The sequence below is a fragment of the Sinohyriopsis cumingii genome, chromosome 10 (assembly GCF_028554795.1).
Source record: "Sinohyriopsis cumingii isolate HCF-2022 chromosome 10, ASM2855479v2, whole genome shotgun sequence".
Taxonomy (NCBI): domain Eukaryota; kingdom Metazoa; phylum Mollusca; class Bivalvia; order Unionida; family Unionidae; genus Sinohyriopsis; species Sinohyriopsis cumingii.
This window is the reverse complement of record NC_142970.1, coordinates 79,948,424-79,964,649: the sequence shown is the minus strand read 5'-3', so window position 1 is coordinate 79,964,649 and position 16,226 is coordinate 79,948,424. Positions and strand designations below refer to the sequence as shown.

The following is a 16,226-nucleotide window of genomic DNA, read 5'->3' as shown; positions in this document are numbered from 1 at the left end:
CTTACACTAATTACTGTACAAGTTGACATCTGATGTCAATTTTTTTTAATCCTTAGGTAACTTGGGGTGTATGCATATGATTGGTATCTTCATGTAACTTAGTTACTGTGGTTGGGATGTTACCTGGGTGTGATGTGTGTGTGATTAGGATTTTTAATGTAGCTTTAACATTTTTTCAGTTGTATCGCTACGCTGTCTGCAGTATGGCAGTTTTCTGTGATGCCCCAGTGCTAGACATCACTATAAACTGTCACACTGCAGACACCATAGCAATATGACTGAAAAATTGTTAAAGCTACATTAAAAATCCAAATCACACACTCACACACACCTACATTTCTTACACTAATTACTGTACAGGTTGACATCTGATGTCAATTTTTTTAATCCTTAGCTAACTTGGGATGTATGCATGATATGATTGGTATCTTCATGTAACTTAGTTACTGTGGCTGGGATATTACCTGGGTGTGATGTGTGTGTGATTGGGATTTTTAACGTAGCTTTAAAAAAAAATCAGTTGTTTCACTACAATGTCTGCAGTATGGCAGTTTATTGTGATATCCAGAACTGGGGCATCATGCCGCAGACATGTAGCATGATGTCCCACCCAGTCACATTATATTGACACCAGCCGACCAGTCCTAACACTAACCTCTTAATGCTGAGCGCCAAGCGAGGCAGCTGTTAGTACCATTTTTTTAAGTCTTTGGCTTGACTCGGCCAGGGATCAAACCCACAAACCAAGACAGACGCTCTAACCACTAAGCCACCGGAGCGGTAGGAATATTACCTGGCTTCATGAACTGGCAGCCAATGCAGGGAAAATGTCAGTGACCTACTTTCATGTATAAATAAGTCATATACAGAGATAATTGCACCTACTAATTAGTTTCTTAAAAACTATAAAATTAAACACTATCTTAAGAATAATTTCTGCTTGATAAAATGGTCATTTTTGGTTTGTAATATTATGAAGATAAGGTGAAAGATAGAGAGAAATTTTATATCATTATTTATATCAGTATTGCCATACCTATTGCTTTTGCATAGCTGATACTTTTCCTGGAGCAAAATACCCCAATAATATGACCAATAATTCATCCTTCAGTTAGAGTGAACCAGAAGATTCGTGAACATGGATCACCCTTTTGACACCCAGCATGTGTTTGCCCTTACATATGTCTTCTTAATTCTTTTGTTGGTCAACATGACTCATGAGGTAATATCTACATTGTTTAAATCAAAGATTTGCCATCACTTCTTTGGTTAACAAGTGAATTTACTATATCTTTTGTGTGCCTATTCTTTGTAAACATTTGGATTATATCCCTCAAAGAGTTTTGCTCTATTAATTTAAGCTCTCTTGAGAGTTATTAATATTTGTTCCACACATGTTGTGCTCCGATTTCTCAAGGTTGTAATTTTAATCATTACCTGATTTGATGGACAAATTAGGACTATTTTCTGGCTAGAGTCCTCATTCAGTCCCATGAACACCGATTCTAGTTATTTGCAGATGCATCCGATTCAGTGTGGGGTCCTCATGAAGAACCAGATGATTCAAGGTGGAGTCCTCATGAAGAGCCAGATGATTCAGTGTGGGGTCCTCATGAAGCACCAGATGATTTAGGGTGGGGTTCTCATGAAGAGCCAGCTGATTCAGGGTGGGGTCCTCATGAAGAGGCAGATGATTCAGGGTGGGGTCCTCATGAAGAGGCAGATTACTCAGGGTGGAGTCCTCATGAAGAACCAGATGATTCAGGGTGGGATTCTCATAAAGAGCCAAATGATTCAGGATTTAGTCCTCATGAAGAGTCAGATGATTCAGGGTGGAGTCCTCATGAAGAGCCATATGATTCTGGGTGGGGTCCTCATGAAGAGCCAGATGATTCAGGGCGAGAGTCCTCGTGAAGAGCCAGATGATTCAGGGTGGAGTCCTCATGAAGAGCCAAATGATTCAGGGTGGGGTCCTCATGAAGAGCCAGATGATTCAGGGTGGGGTTCTCGTGAAGAGACAGATGATTCAGGGTGGTGTTCTCATGAAGAGCCAGATGATTCAGGGTGGGGTCCTCAAAAAGAGGCAGATGATTCAGGGTGGAATCCTCATGAAGAGCCAGATGATTCAGGGTGGGGTCCTTATGAAGAGGCAGATGATTTAGCATGGGGTTCTCATGAAGGGCCAGCTTATTCAGGGTGGAGTCCTCATGAAGAGCCAGATGATTAAGGGTGGAGTCCTCATGAAGAGCCATATGATTCAGAGTTGGGTCCTCATGATGAGGCAGATGATTCATGGTGGAGCCCTCTTGAAGAGGCAGATGATTCAGGGTGGAGTCCTCATGAAGAGCCATGTGATTCAGGGTGGAGTCCTCATGAAGAGTCAGGTGATTCAGGTTGGAGTCCTCATGAAGAGTCAGATGATTCTATGTGGATTCTTCATGAAGAGGCAGATGATTCAGGTTGGGGTTCTCATAAAGAGCCAAATGATTCCGGGTGAAAGAGCCAAATGATTCCAGGTGGAGTCCTCATGAAGAGTTAGATGATTCAGGGTGGAGTCCTCATGAAGAGCCAGATGATTTAGGGTGAGAGTCCTCAAGAAGAGCCAAATGATTCAGGGTGGAGTCCTTATGAAGAGCCAAATGATTCAGGGTGGGGTCCTCATGAAGAGCCAGATGATTCAGGGTGGGATTCTTGTGAAGAGCCAGATGATTCAGGGTGGGGTTCTCGTGAAGAGCCAGATGATTCAGGGTGGGGTCCTCATAAAGAGGCAGATGATTCAGGGTGGAGTCCTCATGAAGAGCCAGATGATTCAGGGTGGGGTCCTCATGAAGTGGCAGATGATTCAGGGTGGGGTTCTCATGAAGAGCCAGATGATTCAGGGTGAAGTCCTCATGAAGAGCCATATGATTCAGAGTGGAGTCCTCATGATGAGGCAGATGATTCATGGTGGAGGCCTCTTGAAGAGGCAGATGATTCAGGGTGGAGGCCTCGTGAAGAGCCAGATGATTCAGGGTGGAGTCCTCATGAAGAGTCAGGTGATTCAGGTTGGAGTCCTCATGAAGAGTCAGATGATTCTAGGTGGATTCCTCATGAAGAGCCAGATGATTCAGGGTGGGGTTCTCATGAAGAACCAGATGATTCCGGGTGGAGTCCTCATGAAGAGGCAGATGATTCAGGGTGGAGTCCTCATGAAGAGCCAGATGATTCAGGGTGGGGTCCTCATGAAGAACCAGATGATTCAGGGTGGAGTTCTCATGAAGAGCCAGATGATTTATGGTGGAGTCCTCATGAAGAGGCAGATGATTCAGTGTGGTGTCCTCATGAAGAGCCATGTGATTCAGGGTGGAGTCCTCATGAAGAGCCAGATGATTCAGGGTGGAGTCCTCATGAAGAGCCAGATGATTCAGGATGGAGTCCTCATGAAGAGCCAGATGATTCAGGGCAGAGTCCTCATGAAGAGCCAGATGATTCATGGTGGAGTTCTCATGAAGAGGCAGATGATTCAGAGTGGGGTCCTCATGATGAGTCAGATGATTCAGGGTGGGGTCCTCATGAAGAGCCAGAAGGTCTGATACTTCAGGATTCATGGTCCTAAGAACTATATACACTACATGTTAACAATAAAGGGACAGTAAGCATTGGTAAATGTCTATGAGGTATCCCAGGGTCAATCCAGTGTTCTGGAATCTTCTGTTTCTCTCTAATGGAGAATGAATTCTTGTCATACCTTTGGGGCATTTTCCAACAGGAAAGTAAAGGAGTCAGCTTTGCAATAGCAACAGGTAAGTATTACATCATTAAATTTAGTTTTATCCCCCCATCTACATTTTAAATGAGCACACGTATTTGTCCCAATTGTGAAAGTTCTAAAGGTGTCACCCATATAGTTTCTTTGTAACTGACATTAAGTTTTGGCTAAAATGGTAAACAATTTCAAGTTTTTTAGATCTTGACAGCTGGTCTTTTTTTTTATGTGAGACATTTTCCCTTCTCTGCATATGGCGTTTTTGTTTAGGCATGTTGTAAGACGTAATTAATATCATAAATTAACACAAATTCTTGTTCAGGGGTTGAAACGTTTCAAAGGATATGGCTTGTAGAATTTATTTACAATAGTTATTCAAGTCGATGTTTCATTTGCATGAGGTTTTCAGTTAGAATTGCATAAAAGCATTGCATGTAACTTAATTCCAGATACTGGTACATTTAGCCATGATAGGGTCACATAATATTGTAATTGAATCCACCTACATGTAACCTTGTTAGGATCATAGGTTATGGTAATTGACTCAAGCTACATGTAGATCATAGGGTCACAGGTTATGGTAATTGACTTCACCTACATGTAACCATGATAGGGTCACAGGTTATGGTAATTGACTCGACCTACATGTAGATCATAGGGTCACAGGTTATGGTAATTGACTTCACCAACATATAACCATGATAGGGTCACATGTTATGGTAATTGAGTCCACCTACATTTGCAGATTTATAACAGAACATTAATATGACTTAAATTTACTGCAGTGATGGTGGCAATGTGAAGATTTTCTAAAATGATTTCGTTTCATCATACACGTATACAATGGATTGCTAAAAAAGGTATTTAAAGGATGTTGCCTATAATGAAATTCAGAATTATGTAATATCAGAATTATGTAATATCTTGATACCATCAGATGAGTGCACAGCCAGCGGTTGAAGAAGATGCTTGCATGGTGTAGCACTAAGTCAGTGTTGTTCATATAAGCAAGCCATATTGAATAAGACCTTTGCATGCTGTAGCAACGTCTGCTGTGTGCTATTGGCATAACAAACCACACTGGGTGTGATACTCACATGCTGTCATACTTTTTCTGCTAGTGCTATTGGTGTAAACAAGACACACAGACTGTGATACTCACATGCTGTCATACTTTTTCTGCTAGTGCTATTGGTGTAAACAAGACACACAGACTGTGATACTTGCATGCTGTAATACCAAGTCTGCCGAGTACTAGTGGTGTAAACAAGCCACACTGAGTGTGATACTTGCATGCTGTAATACCAAGTCTGCCGAGTGCTATTGGTGTGAACAAGCCACACTGAGTGTGATACTTGCATGCTGTAATACCAAGTCTGCTGAGTACTATTGGTGTAAACAAGCCACACTGAGTGTGATACTTGCATGCTGTAATACCAAGTCTGCCAAGTACTAGTGGTGTAAACAAGCCACACTGAGTGTGATACTTGCATGCTGTAATACCAAGTCTGCCGAGTACTAGTGGTGTAAACAAGCCACACTGAGTGTGATACTTGGATGCTGTAATACCAAGTCTGCCAAGTACTAGTGGTGTAAACAAGCCACACTGAGTGTGATACTTGGATGCTGTAATACCAAGTCTGCCAAGTACTAGTGGTGTAAACAAGCCACATTGAGTGTGATACTTGCATGCTGTAATACCAAGTCTGCCAAGTACTAGTGGTGTAAACAAGCCACACTGAGTGTGATACTTGCATGCTGTAATACCAAGTCTGCTAAGTACTAGTGGTGTAAACAAGCCACACTGAGTGTGATACTTGGATGCTGTAATACCAAGTCTGCCAAGTACTAGTGGGGTAAACAAGCCACACTGAGTGTGATACTTGCATGCTGTAATACCAAGTCTGCCGAATGCTAATGGTGTAAACAAGCCACAGTGAGTGTGATACTTACATGCTGTAATACCAAGTCTGCCGAGTACTATTGGTGTAAACACGCCACACTGAGTGTGATACTTGCATGCTGTAATACCAAGTCTGCTGAGTACTAGTGGTGTAAACAAGCCACACTGAGTGTGATACTTGCATGCTGTAATACCAAGTCTGCCGAGTACTAGTGGTGTAAACAAGCCACACTGAATATGATACTTGCATGCTGTAGCTAAAAAGTCAAAAGCGGGCTAACAGTGTAAACAAGCCATGTTGCATAAGATGCTTACCTGCTCTAGTTGTGGGTCCACAGAATGATATGGGAGTACTTACAGAGCAAACGAGTAATATTTTGTTCATTTTTCATGTTAGAATTAGCTTCTGTTAGAAAACCAACTTAAAAGCTGTATTGGTCATAAAGCAAAAGAGATTATAGGATCAGCTTGTGGTCTGTCCAATAGCTCAAATTGCTATTTCTAAACTATTTGAAGGATTGCCATGAAAATTTACACAGATATTCATCCCATGATGTAGTCCTAAATGAAAATGATGCTGATTGGAAATCCAGTATGGCCACCACATTGACCATCTTGAAAATCTTATCACTACTCATGCTAAATGCATGGATCATCCTATCAACATGTGGTTTTAATTCAGAGACCAATGATGGTGTCTAAAATGGGTCTCAGTGGAAATGGTGATGTTCCGACATCCAATTTGGCCACCACAGTGGCTGTCTTCAAAATCTGTTATCAGTGTTTTTGAATGATTGTTATGTCATCACAGTGTTCACACTGAAAGCTCATTTTTCAAGATTGCAACTTTTAAAACAGGTACACATTCTTGTCTTGTGAAATACCTCATTTTAGGTCAAGATTTCTTACCGTTGAGTCCAATTATTGAGGAAAGGTACATGCATGTCATGGCAGGTGAAAGATTGTGGTTCTATGCCCTGTTCATTTAGTTCAAGAATTTACAAAAGATCTTTTATTTCTTGTCCTAATAAATATTACACCTTCCCATGCCAGTATAATAGGATTTGTATTGTCCCTCCATCCATTTGTCAGTCAGTACTCCATGTAACCTGATCTCTGTCTAAAGCACATCAAAATAGAATACTTCCGTTTGGTGAGAAAAGAAGACCCTAAAGTGAATATTTGTTATGGCTTCCATTGGCCACCCTAACCCCCAAGCATTTTTGATATATGGAAGTTATGGAGGGGGAAAAATCTCTTGTCAACTGACCCAATAATCTTTAAGCATAAATCTATATTTTTTTTATGGTATCATCATCATCATCATCATCACCACCACCTATCACCATTATTATCATCAGCATAACAACCACTGCTGCCACCCATCATCATTATCATCATCTCTCCCATGATAAGCCCCGGCAGCTTGCTTAGAAATTTTTTTATTGAAATAGTTTAGGGTGGTCTGTGTGAGACTGTAAAACCTTGCAGTAAAGAAGTTCTTGACAATTATGTGAGTTGTGAATGTTTCATCATCAAATTTGGGTCTATTCTAAAAAGTTAAGCAATTAAAAAACTCATCATTGTCATCATACTTATTGTTACCGTTGTCATTATTGTCATTATTAAAGGTGGTTGTAATGATGTGGGTTTTTTTTTAGGGACTTTTGAAATATTTATGATGAACTAGGAAGTATTAGGCATTATATATTATAAACTAGGTCATAGTAATTCTCACCTTGCTGGAGTTTTGTTATTACAGTTAAATGCATATGCACCTACATGAGTAAATATAATAGGGTCTTTTAGGCAGCTTGCCAGCAGATTACAGGTGTAGGGGGAGTAGGAGTGGGGACAGAATACTGTTCTGTATAATACAAGGAACGTGTGCTGGATATTGGCCAAAATCCAGGGCAGGACTTCACAGTAGTGTCTGGGCTTGCTGTAATGTGGGTGTGTGATTGATTCAGTAGAATGTTGCTGGGTAGGCTTGATTATGCTTGGACATGTAATGAGTCTTCGATTGACTGTGTTAGGTATGACTGTTAGGTAAATAATGTTCTTCCTTTCAACATGCTGGTAAATAAATGGGAGTTGTTTTTATTGTATGACTCAGTGCTTGAACAGTTTACTTGCACTTGCTGTGTTCAGTTGTTCATGTGCTGTAGGATAGGTCAAAAGAAGTTTTGCTAGGAAATTGTAACTGTTGACCATTTGGGATATCATTTTACCTGCTAAGGTAGACACATTTCTTGTCATATTTTAATTATGTTGTCTTCTGGAGTCAAAATTTCTGACATTCATGTTTTAGTTGTTCTATGTCTCTTCCATAAATTCTTTCTTTCATGCTATCTGAGTGTATGTATGTGTGTGTGTGTGTGTGTGTGTATATATATATATATATATATATATATATATATATATATATATAACCAACTCATCATCAGTTAAATTGGTTGAAGTTTTAGTTAAAAAATGGATAGTGGATCATATATATATACACACTCTTAAATAAATGATCTTGTAGGTCTGTCAGTCTGTAGATATTCATATATGTTTGTATGTATAAATGATTGAGGGAGAAAAATTATCCTATTTATTCCGACACTTTCTAAGCTTTCCATTATCTTATTGAATTGTGCTAACATCCAAATGAAAAGAAATGAAGAGAAGAAGGAATGAGAAAATCACAAATGGTGCTTCTGATTTCAAATTAAACTTAAAAAATGGCTTGAAGCAAAACCCCAACTGGTGTCCATTGTGTGACCTTCTTACGAGTATATCAATTACTGGTTGAAAAAAAATCAAACAATTTTTCATTAAAAAGAAGAGATAATGAAAGTATGCCCAGATTTGCTTTTTTATTTGCAGTAACCAGGCATTCATGTAATATCACCCATTTAGCTTGGCTGATTGGACTGACTTTGCCCAATGGGGCCTTGCATTCACAGTGGCCCCGCATGTTAGTAATTTAAAAAATATATCCGTAGAAAGAAAGTTTAAAGTGATGGAATACAATTTTAAGTTCAGTATCATATAAAATTTGTTTGAAAGTTTATTTCCAAATGCTGTGCTCACAGGGGGCTCTGTGCATAAATCTAGGGGGCCACGACAAAATGATCCAAATTGGACCCAGCATTTGCTTAAGTTGTTAATGATTTAAATAATTGCATTATGTTTTGTATTGTTATACTACTGTAAAAGTTAGACATTTGGCTAGGTAAGATAAAAATGAACTTACCTGGGCAAATTAGGCATGGAAGGAAAGAGATATAAATTATATTCCTATCTTAAATTTTTCTGGCCCCCAAAAAGATAACGCAACACCAACTCTTGATCTGCCCTATTTGTTACTTTTTTTATGCCTTATTGGGAGGTCCTGACTATGATTGGATTAGTCTCACTTTCATCAGGTTTAAGGGATGGTACCCAGAATTACTAAATCCTTAGACGCAAATGTACCATAAGGATTATATATATATATATATATATATATATATATATAATCTTTTGTTTGTGTGTGTCAAATCAAAACGGTACCCATGTAATAGTTTTAATTCTCCTGAACTGATCTTTACAAAACCTCATCAGAGTACAAAAGAAGCCAATCAGTTTTAGATATAAAGGTGACACTAATCCCAAAGAGAAACAGGTTTTTAATTTCTTCTGAACGTAGCTTTATTGGATAAAGTACAAATTGCTTTAAAGATCTAACGCTCAATGCTCAAGGTCATTTTGACAAAAGATCACATGATTACTTATACATGCTGCAGTTGGGTGGTACTTGAGGATACAGAAAATATTTTAAATTGAGAAGGACCGGGTCAGGATTATCATCTTTATTTACATATGATTGAACATTTTGGACACATATCTTCAAAAAAAAATTATTTGATGTTGACAAAAGGAAGATTGGTGGTGGACCTGTTCAGATATAGACAACCTGATTAGATTTCAGACCATTACGGCAATTTTTCAAGTTTTGTACATTTTTAACACTTGTAGGAATAGGCCTACCTTTACAAAAGCCTTTTGTAAAATGAACATGGTATTGGGTTTGCACTTTTTCGTTTGTATTTAGCTGAAGCTAGATTTTGATGTCACTAGAAGAAGGTGTCAAATTTTGATACATTTGTAAAAGACCCCCATAGAGCAGAGTGTATTTTTTGTTATGATATATGTTATCTGTTTGTTAACAATTTCCCTTCAACACTATAACTCCGGTTGTCTATATTAAATTTGCACTTGAGGTTTTGAAAAACTTACCAAAGTTGTGGATTCCTTAATCATTGGTAAAAAAGAATATAATTTGTGGATTCCTTAATCGTGGGTAAAAAAGAAGCCTATAGTTTGTGGATTCCTTAATCATGGGTAAAAAAGAAGCCTATAGTTTGTGGATTCCTTTATCATGGGTAAAAAAAGAAGCCTCTAGTTTGTGGATTCCATAATCATGAGTAAAAAAGAAGTCTATAGTTTGTGGATTCCTTAATCATGAGTAAAAAAGAAACCTATAGTTTGTGGGGCTAATTGCTCGCACTGTGCATGAAAGAAAGAAAAATGGTTTGTACACAATAACTAAAGTTTTCCACTATCTACAGTTACTAAACTTTACAGATGACTTGCTTTTGTTCTTAGAAGAATATTATTGATTTCACTCTGAAAAGTTCAGAGGTCCAGGTCACTGACTGAAAGAAGAAAAATGGTTTCTGCTCAATAACTCAACTTTTCCACAATCTAGAGCTACCAAACATTGTGGATGGCTTGCACTGGGCTAAGGAAGAAACTTGTTAATTGTGGGGTCCAGAGGTCAAAGCCATTGCAGCTGAAAGAACAGATGGTTTCTGTACAGTAACTTAGTTTTACACCACATACCGCTCCAGTGGCCTAGTGGTTAGAGCGTCCGCCTCAGATGCGGGAGGTCGTGGGTTTGATCCCTGGCCGAGTCATACCAGAGACTTAAAAAATGGTACTAACAGCTGCCTCGCTTGGCGTTAAGCATTAAGAGGTTAGTGTTAGGACTGGTCGACCTGGTGTCAGTATAATGTGACTGGGTGGGACATCATGTTACATATCTGCGGCATGATGCCCCAGTGCTAGACATCCCTATAAACTGCCACATTGCAGACATCATAGTGATATGACTGAAAAATTTTTAAAGCTACATTAAAAATAAAAATCACATCACATCACATCACATTTACACCACATGCCTAGACCAAACTTAGTGGTTCACTTGCAATTGCAATATGGAAAATTTCTGTGGATTTTGGGGTCAAAAGATCATTGATCAAAGTCAAAGACTGAAAGAAGAAAAATGGCTGCTGCAAAAATGTTCATTTATTTGGCATGTACAGTACCTTCATCAAAATTAGGTTCTTTGAAAAAGAATCATTGATTTTGGGGTTCAAAAGGTCACTAAAGTTAGTGGATGACTTTCACACTGTGAAAGAGAAACATATTGGTTTTGGGGTTGAATGGTTGAAGGTCAAGGTCACTGCCTGAAAGAAGAAATATTTTTTGCATACGTGTAATTACTTTAACTCTAGACCACGTAATTGAACCAAAGTTTGTAGAGGGTTTGTATTTTATGTTTGAAAGATCAAAGGTCATGGTCATTATGACCCAGAGAATAATGGGCTTTGCAGAATGATTTTTGTTTAGGGTAGAACCAGTGTGGATGGCTTGTGTTTAGGGTATGTTAATGTCTTATGGCTTCAGCAGTCTAAAAGTCCGTGGTCACAGTCATGGTAAGTACAATGGTTTCTACACTTTAGTCTTATCGTGCTAATGCCTGCATATAGGGGTGAGTATAAATGTGCCATTCATGGTACTCTTTCATTGTGTGGTTTATAGTGATGACACACATGAATTACAAACACATCGCTAGTTGAAATTAATAACTTTTCATGAATTTCTTGCTTAAAATTTGGTTTGACCATGGATGTACCAGCCATATCCACCCACAACAGCCTTGCCCAGGTAAAGGTAAATACAAACCTAGGGGCCAATGTCGGCTGAACATATCATTTGACTTTTTATCTCAAGTAAGTATGATTATAGCAGTAGTTTTGGGATCTGAACCTTTCCGAGCTATGATAGGATTTTTAAAAAAAAAATATTTTAAATTCTACTAATGCCTGAAATACCGCTACTGTATAAAGTATTGTACTTCTCTACAAAGCTTTTTTTTCTATTCTCCTGTGTTTACATACCCAGTACTTTCATATTATAATGCTGCCCATAGGAGTTATAGAGTAGACTACGTTATAATGAGAATGCCTTATAATGAGTGCATTATATGTACAGCATTCCCTCAGTATAATGCTTTCAATTGGAGCAGACAGTCTTATAATGAGTACATTATATCTACAAGGCTCCCTCAATCAATGACCATATCAGCCTTGTAACAGGAATGGTGTTATAGTAAATGGCCTTATAGTGGGACAGTGCTGTGTAACCATTTAAAGGTAACTGTGTATTAATGTCAAGTGTAATGTGTAGGAATTGATGTTCTGGATTTTCCCCACCTGCTTTATAAATACAGTGAATATGATTGCTGCTGTGGTTGTGAATGACAAAGCAAATTGCATAGCAACGGTTTCATATGAAAGATGGCAGATACTAGGAGTTAACATGAGTGTGTATGTTAGAAAAGGAATAGTGGAAGTTACATATTTCACCCACAGTTGTACAGTCACCCTCATCAACGACATCAGATGATAGATAAGTAAATATGCGAATAGATATATACACCTGGGTAGACACAGTTTGGGTGTGCACATGGTGTATAGGTTTATATTGGAAATACAGGTAAGTACCCTTAAATTTTATTGATTCACAAGGAATTATTTCTATCAAGTTCCTAATTTGCTTGCGAAATTGTACAGGTATTTGTATGAACATTTTTATCTTCATGATAATCTGCTTTGTAGCATTCTGTCAAAATTTGAAAATGTAAGCCCAGGGCCACATTTGTTCCGAAATTTGAGCCCAGTTATGAAAAACTGGAGACCAGAGTTTGAAAACTGAGAGCCCATGACCAGAAACTATGGGTGACAACAGAGAGCTCTGGACCAACTTATCTTTGATTTCTTTTCTCTGAATTAATTTTATCTTGCAATGTATCTACCTACCAATGTACCAGACGGTCTGTCTGTCTCTATGTCTGTCTATCAGTATATATCATAAATGATTATGAATACTTTGTTAAAAAAATTAGCCATCCAGAATATTCTTTCCAGAAGAAATCTTTTTTTCTGTGATTGAAGATAAAGTTCTAGTGAACATTTTTCAAAAAAATAGTACAATTGGCTCCACTTTAATGCATATCGCTTAATTGCATAGATCATTTAAGTGCATAGCGAAAGTATGGTCCCATTTTTCCTTCATTAATATACATGAATTCCACTTAAATGCATGCTCCGTTTATATGCATAGCTTGGGTCCAGTCCCAAGGCTATACATATAAGCGTAGTTGACTGCATCACACACAAAGTTAATTACTTTAACCGCGTATTCTACTGATATGCCACTAAGCCTTAATATATACAGCGATTACCTCATAAGCAAAATTCTAGGAATAGGATGGGTCAGTCAACATGATGTATAATTCAGTATTTGAGCAGGGTGCAATAACTTGATCCAGGTCTTAACAAAGTCATGTGACTTAAGCAGAGTGAAAGTAATCCTCATGACAGCTGGCAATAGATGCGTAAAAGTAGATGGAAGACAGCCTCAGGTTCAACAAAATTTAAATGCAAATATCAAATTTAGGAAACAGATACATGAAAAGACTCTATTATATATAAAAAAAATGAGTTTTGTATATTTTATCACAGTTAAGATTATCCAGCGAAAGAAAAATAGCTTTTAAACAATTCTGATGGATCAGCCTCTTTTCAGGATTTGTAGGGAAGTGGAGGGGGCCCAAGGGAAATAACTACCTTATGATTGCCCAGGGCAAATTTGTGGTGAGGGACATCAGCCAGGGATCCATATCTTGTATGTGCCGACACTTGGTTCATTGATTGCATTTGCCAATTCTCAGAACATGCAACTTCAGAGTTATTTAAAATGTATGTGAAATCACAACTACCTTCCCCCATAATCCCACCCTCAGGGGCATTATCAAAATTGCAAGTATTGGCACAAATCTACACCATACAACCATAAGTACAACTAACCCCCAAATTATGTGATAGCTGCATTCCCAAGAGTGGTTATGTAAATCACATAACTCTGAATTTGTTGGCTTCACTGCCTTTAATTCTAATTGAAAATTACATAATTCAATTAACTTTAATACTGTTCATTCTAACCATTTACAACTCCAATTTTTGTTGTTGCTTTAAACAAATAATTTCATTTTTTATGTGTCTTCTTTAAAAAAAATAAATTAGTAAAATTCTTATGAAGCTTGGTTAATGCTAAATTCACATAAATCTAATCACATAAGTCAGCAGAAACATGTCTGTATGATAATGTTTCACACAACTCTCACTTAGAAGTCTAAGGAGAATACAAATCCAAGTCTCTGCGTTGACATGTGCATAATGTTTAATAGACTAAACAGTGCAGACCTGACATATGGCTTTGTATAAAGTGCTGGTAGATCAAAGATTACCAATTATGCTCGCTTATAAGTCTTGTCCAACTGCAAACAGTGCAGACCCAGGAATTCAGTCACATAATGCACTGGCAGATCTGGTCTATGCAGTTTTTTTTCTCCAGAGTAATCGGTGTGGCAAAAGAACATCATCCCTGATCCACTGGCACATTATGTGATGCAGATCAGGGTCTGTGTTGTTTGCAGCTGGACTCGACTTATAAGCAGTACATATGGTTTTCTGTTCACTTGAAATCATAAGTAAAGTAAGCTTCATATACATTGATACCAGTACTGCTTCAGTATAGATATCTCAGGATTTCTGCGAATTTTGAGAAGTATGGAGCAAAGTGGAAACATTATATTGGTAAAAGACTAAAACCATTAATTTGCATGGATTTTCTTACATTGCAAATGGTATTAAATGCTGCATTACTGCATTGATAAAAGAAGTTCCTAAATTTGACATTAGTTTTGGGACAGTGATGTTTTACAGATTAATTTAGCTTCGACATATGTTTCAGTTTGTGTTATTTTGTCAAAATAATGACTGTATTCAAACGAAAATGAAGAGAATTTTTATTTTTGTTAATACATTTCATGTGCAAATTGATAATGTTGTGGTGGGGTAATGTGGAAACGTAAAAGGGCAGTTGTATCTGACAGACTTCAAAGCGTATAGTCTTTAAACAAACTATTTTAATGAGTATGAGTTTACTTGTGAAGATTTTTGTTCTTAATTACATTTTTTCTACACTCAAACATAAATTTTGGTGTGGCTTTGGCAAACTTGTTGTTTAGTTCAAAAGCAGATGCTATATTGAATTTTCCATTGTCACTTAATTTTGGTTTACAATCAACCATAATTGGTGTCTGATTTATCCATCATTTTCAAACACGATTGTGATACGAGTCATAATTGCTGCCCAAAAATTGTATTGCTGTATTTAATTACAAATTATTTTCTTGAAAATGTGTGCCATTTATTGTAGAGTATTCCAGCTATATAATACTGTACTCAGTATGGGTGACACATAGCGACAGGTAGTTTTGTTGCAGACAGTTCCCATAATTCATAAAAATTAATAATAAAAAAGTTAATACTTGAAGTCTACTTTTTGCTGCTTGAGTTGTTTTTTTTTTGTGTGTGTGGCATTTCTTGATGGCATCTCATTGATTTGATTTGTTAAATGGACCCTAGAGGGTCGACAGTCGACACAGTTTTTAAGATGAGTATATTCTGATGTTAAGGGAGAGAATGGGATGGATTAAGTTAGAACAAGCGGAGGAAGAAGAAAAATTAAATAGACCTAAATATGGAAGTAAAGGTTTGAATAACATAGATCAGGGCAGATATATTTTATAAATGAGAAAAAAGAACATGTAGTTCTAAAAGAGATATCACCACTGTGGCAATAGAAGTGGGACACTGTATTGCCACTGTGGCTATATCATTTTTCTCCAACTGTTATATTTCAGTATCTTACTGCAAATTTTATAATGAAATAGGGTCCCTTTTGTAAGGCAGCTATGTTCCTGGATCCTGTTTCATCATATAACACTCCTGTGATGTATAATATATGTCAGTACTTGTCTGGTCCCCCATGGACAGCTTTATAGCCAGGGAATTCTCTAGGTTAGCAGGTGCCTTCCAGTATGTCACAAGAGGCAACTAATGGAGGCTACCTACTTGTCCTAGGATGTGCCTTGTGCTGATGTTCCAGCCGAAAGGTCTTACCTTAAATTCCTGATTCTTTCCAGACAGTAGAGTATCATTCACTTTGAGGACTCATCCTGTCAATTTCTTACCTTAAATTCCTGTTGATTCTTTCCAGACAGTAGAGTATCATTCACTTTGAGGACTCATCCTGTCAATTTCTTACCTTAAATTCCTGTTGATTCTCTCCTGACAGTAGAGTATCATTCATTTTGAGGACTCATCCTGTCAATTTCTTACCTTAAATTCCTGTTGA

The 16,226-nt window shown here is 37.7% G+C and overlaps 1 protein-coding gene across 3 annotated transcripts in view; it reads left to right on the top strand.

Moving 5' to 3' along the window:
- The window catches only part of LOC149790460 (uncharacterized), a 170,764-nt gene that overhangs the window by 41,457 nt on the left and 113,081 nt on the right, over positions 1–16,226 (top strand). The window contains exon 1 of one of the 3 annotated variants that reach the window (XM_089972520.1): positions 7,360–7,887. The exons of the other annotated variants lie outside the window; for them this stretch is intronic. The gene's annotated coding sequence lies outside the window, so the exon portion shown is untranslated. Of the gene's footprint in view, positions 1–7,359; positions 7,888–16,226 lie in introns of those variants that run through there. 3 annotated transcript variants of the gene reach the window in all.